Raw genomic sequence first — 5000 nt, 5'->3', positions numbered from 1 at the left:
GTGTGTGTGTGTGTGTGTGTGTGTGTGTGTGTGTGTGTGTGTGTGTGTGTGTGTGTGTGTGTGTGTGTGTGTGTGTGTACACAACACTGAATGGGTCCCAGTGATTAGAGATACATTTTAACAACCACAATGCACTTTAATTCTAAGCCATCAACATCGGGAGACCCAATAGGGGCCACAACCAGAAATTGAAATGTGGTACTGCCGAGGACTCGAACTCAGCTATCACATGACAAGTGCGCATTGAATTACCAACTACGGTATCAAGAGAGATATAAGTCAAGCGCAATATTCCTTATATATATTTGTATGCTCGAGTACATACACATACATGAAATTTTGCGTTCAACCGATCTCCACTATGATAGTACAATTGGAAGTATACAAACGCTGGAAAGTATTTGTACAACACTGAATGAATCCCAATGATTAGAGATACATTTTAACAACTCCAATGCACTTTAATTCTAAGCCATCAACATCGGGAGACCCAATGGAGGCCACAACCAGAAATTGAAATGTGGTACTGCCAAGTACTCGAACTCAGCTATCAGACAGCTATCACTCTCTTGATGGTGTATTGGTCTAAGTCACTCGGCACTGGTAACGTTCTCGCCGCATAGGTTCGAGTCCTCGGGCGTAGCACGTTACAATTTCTTCATGCGCCTATATGGCTTAGATTTAAAGTGCATTGTGGTTGATAATATATATATATATATATATATATATATATATATATATATATATATACAGTATATATATATATATATATATATATATATATATATGTAGATGGTAACAATAATGTCAACATATATTGGTTCTCACTCATGTTTTTCTAAGCAGAACAGAATTCTCGAGCTTCATCAGAACGAAATATTGAAATTTCTTTTAGCTTTTAGAGCATTTTAACAGATCAAGACCATTTAAGACCATTTCCCGTAGCACGAATAGAATTCATGATATTACGTAGAAAAAATATATTTAGCAAAAATAAGGCTTTATGGTTTAGTTGAACTATTTTTGTTGTTAAACGGAAAAATGTTAAGTAAAGTCCTATGGCAATAATGCATAAAATGCTGATTTTCATCTTCATATTTCAAAGAGCGGAAAAAGGCCAAATTGTTTATTAAAACGTTGAGGATTTGAAGAGAAAATGAAAATGGGATGTTTATGAGTGTGGGGCTATAAAGAGAATTCTTGTTTTAGAAGTGGTCGTGGAATGACTAGGAAAAATTGAAAAAACTTAAATAAAAAATTAAATTAATAAACTGTAAAGCGGGAAAACAAGCAGATTGCATAATGACTAGTGATAAAAATCAAGCAAAAGCTTTGTATATAGGATAAGATTTTATTCATAATTTACGGACACTATTAAGGAAAGAGAGTAAACTAAGAGAAAATGAGGCATATACGAAGAAAAAAAATTAAATATGACATTCTATGGTAAGAAATATTACTGGGATAGTCGACAAGAAAATACTCTGCGAAGATGAATAGTTAAATGAATAAATAAAATAAAAATTTGGTTACTTACAAGTAAATTAGAAATAAATATACATTGTATTTATGGCAATTACTGGAAACAAATACGCAGTTAGAATTGTTGATGAAAAATTATATAGAAAATACTTTACATACATGAGATATCGACTCAATTGTCGCACAATAGAAAAAACAGATATTTTATTACAAAAAAAAACATGGGTAAGGATTATCAAATACATAAATGCATACATATGCACACATTAAAGCATATAAGTACACACGTTAACACACACACATATATATACTCACTCTGTGTGTGTGTGTGTGTGTGTGTGTGTGTGTGTGTGTGTGTGTGTGTGTGTGTGTGTGTGTGTGTGTGTGTGTGTGTGTGTGTGTGTGTGTGTGTGTGTGTGTGTGTGTGTGTGTGTGTGTGTGTGTGTGTGTGTGTGTGTGTGTGTGTGTGTGTGTGTGTGTGTGTGTGTGTGTTACGTTTCTCCACCTTCCGTCTGGTTTCTTTCTTCCACGCGTCTGCCATCTGCTCTTTTATCGCCACCAACATATCTTTCCCCTGAGTCTATCTTTTATCCAGCTTACCCTCTTCCCGACTTCCAGTGTTATTTTCATCACTGATCCTTCCATTTTCCTCTTCTGTGTATTTCTTCCTTTGTCTCTATCGACTTCGTCGATCTAAAGGTATCACATGTTTAGATTATAGCTGGGATTATACTTTAATTTTAAACTTTGTGTTTCGAACATATACTTCGACCGCTTCTCATGATGTGTCATTTCCCAACAATTTGTTTTTTATTATTATCGTTAGTGTAACTTCAATTTTTGTGCCATCAGGTTTGATAAATTACTTTGAGGTTTAGAATTTGATCTTGAAACCTATTTTGAGCATAGCAAGTCTTCTGTCGTTTCTGAAATTATATTATCCGTTAAAGTTTGATTTTTTTTTAAATACTTCTAATTCGGGCTCAGACCTTTCTCTTGCCGTCACAGCTTTCCAAAAATTCCTTTGAGTCAGTTTGTAAACAATTTCAATGAATCTGAGTCGGTCTGTTGTACCTAGATGCGAAAAATTGTATTACCCTCTAATACTTATTTTGTTTATTTTTTCTGTACCTTTATGTAGTATAATTATAGTCGTACCTTCCTTACAATGTATAGATGCAATGATATGTGGTAATCCGTTATACATAAAACAAAAACGAATAGCATTCATTGCATTTTCTCCAGTTGGACGATTTGATAGCGTTGCGATTGGGCATTTAACGCTCTATTTACGTTGTGGCCTTGTTTGTCACAGACCTTTTATCGATGAGCTAAGCCCCAGCCTCATGAAGCCCCATGAAGCCTCTATTGCCTTAACATCAGTCATAGGCTCCCTCACGGTAGCCACAAAACCGCAAATGTCCACAAGCTCTCTTCAAAAAATATTTGCTAATTTTATGCATTATTTCAATTCATTGTCAGCCATACTACGTCTGTTTACATTAACTTTCATTGTCTACTTATTTATGGTAATGTTTAGGAAAGTTATTTATGAGAAAATGAGTAAAAATAGGCGAATGTTTGCAGAAATTTGTGAACATTGTTTCATTGGTTCCTTTGAAGACGCTTTTTGGTTTGTGCTTGTTTTGTGCTAGAATTGAATATTCGTTTCATCTAACACTTCATAATAACAAACAATGACATAACATGGTCTTAGTATGATGTTCTATGCTTTTACATAAATTCCAAGACATTAAGATGAAACCCTTTATAAGAAATAACGCATTTGAACTTTTCGTAAATATTTTCATATGTGTGTCGGTGTTGGGAGATAAGTATAATACTTTGCCTTTCAGTTACAAAGAAACATTGGTTTAATCCTTCTTACGAGGAACAGTGACTGCAACTTGCCCTACCTATTCAAGCACATAATAGAAAGATAACGGTTTTGGCCACAGTTGGACGGCTATTGACTGAACCTCATAATCTCTTCATTCATGCATGTGTATCTGCTATTGGCGAACCATTCATTGGTTCGTTTTTGTCCCCACGTGACAATACATCATCGTCTTTTATAGGATTTTGGAGGAAGCGTAATTTTTTTATGTACTTGGTTGTTTGATTGAATACAGAGAGAGAGAGAGAGGAAGGAAGAAATTAGGGAGGTGAGAGGAAGAAAAGAGAGAGCAAAAGACGAAAGAGAAACAGTGAAAGAGAGAGAGAGAGAGAGAGAGAGAGAGAGAGAGAGAGAGAGAGAGAGAGAGAAGAGAGAGAGAGAAGAGAGAGAGAGAGAGAGAGAGAGAGGAGAGAGAGAGAGAGAGAGAGAGAGAGAGAGAGAGAGGAGAGAGAGAGAGGAGAGAGAGAGAGAGAGAGAGAGAGAGAGGAGAGAGAGAGAGAGAGAGGAGAGAGAGAGAGAGAGAGAGAGAGAGAGAGAGAGAGAGAGAGAGAGAGAGAGAGAGAGAGAGAGAGAGAGAAGGAAGGGGGCAGAGAAAAACAGAGATAGAGAAAGAGAGAGAAAAGTAGATAGATGAGACAGATATATAAATAGATGCATACATATACATACAGACAGACACTTACATATACACACCTACATACATACATACATACATACATACATACATACATACATACATACATACATACATACATACATACATACATACATACATGCATACATACATACATACATACATACATACATACATACATACATACATACATACATACATACATACATATATACATACATACATACATATATACATACATACATATACATACATACATACATACATACATACATGCATGCATACATACATACATACATACATACATACATACATACATACATACATACATACATACATACATGCATACATACATACATACATACATACATACATACATACATACATACATACATACATACATACATACATACATACATACATACATACATACATACATACATACATACATACATACATAGAGAGATATTTTTGAGATTTCCACATCATTCATTGTTCATGCTTGTCTCTTTAACTTCCTCAGAACGATTCCTATCCTTTAACAAGGATGTGCATGTCATTTGTCACATATCTTTATCAATTCTGTTCTTTTTTTATTTCAGGTGCGAGAGAGAAGAGCAAGTGTAGCACGTCAAAATAAAAGGCAAGTGATTCTTTTTCTCAATATTGTATGTCATGCAATTAAGATGAACTCCGGTGAAATATGAATGAAAGAACGTTATATAAAAATTACGAGTAATATCATATATGCTATTTTATTTTGAAAACAGTAAATTGCATTTTTTTTCTTGGATAAGATCTTCATTTTTTTTAAGAAAAAGAAGAAGAAACATACAGAAGTTGGAGCTGATGATTCTTTTTTTTTTATTATGAACTACCATTGTCAAGGGTACCTAGAACGGTACCTCATTTCTGCGCCGTAGCCAGAATTCGATCCCGTGTAGTTGACTATTGTAACGGTCGCCTCCTGCGCGCGTTACCACTGTA

General features: G+C 34.9%; 1 protein-coding gene across 3 annotated transcripts in view; it reads left to right on the top strand.

Annotated features, from left to right (window-relative positions):
- Positions 1-5000, top strand: part of LOC143029204 (neural cell adhesion molecule 2-like) — a 988127-nt gene that overhangs the window by 106980 nt on the left and 876147 nt on the right. For all 3 annotated transcript variants that reach the window (XM_076191770.1, XM_076191771.1, XM_076191769.1), the window contains exon 2: positions 4616-4656. The gene's annotated coding sequence lies outside the window, so the exon portion shown is untranslated. The remainder of the gene's footprint in view (positions 1-4615; positions 4657-5000) is intronic.

The sequence above is a fragment of the Oratosquilla oratoria genome, chromosome 10, assembly GCF_046742065.1.
Source record: "Oratosquilla oratoria isolate Oo_2021 chromosome 10, ASM4674206v1, whole genome shotgun sequence".
Taxonomy (NCBI): Eukaryota; Metazoa; Arthropoda; class Malacostraca; order Stomatopoda; family Squillidae; genus Oratosquilla; species Oratosquilla oratoria.
This window is presented reverse-complemented; position numbering and strand designations above follow the sequence as displayed.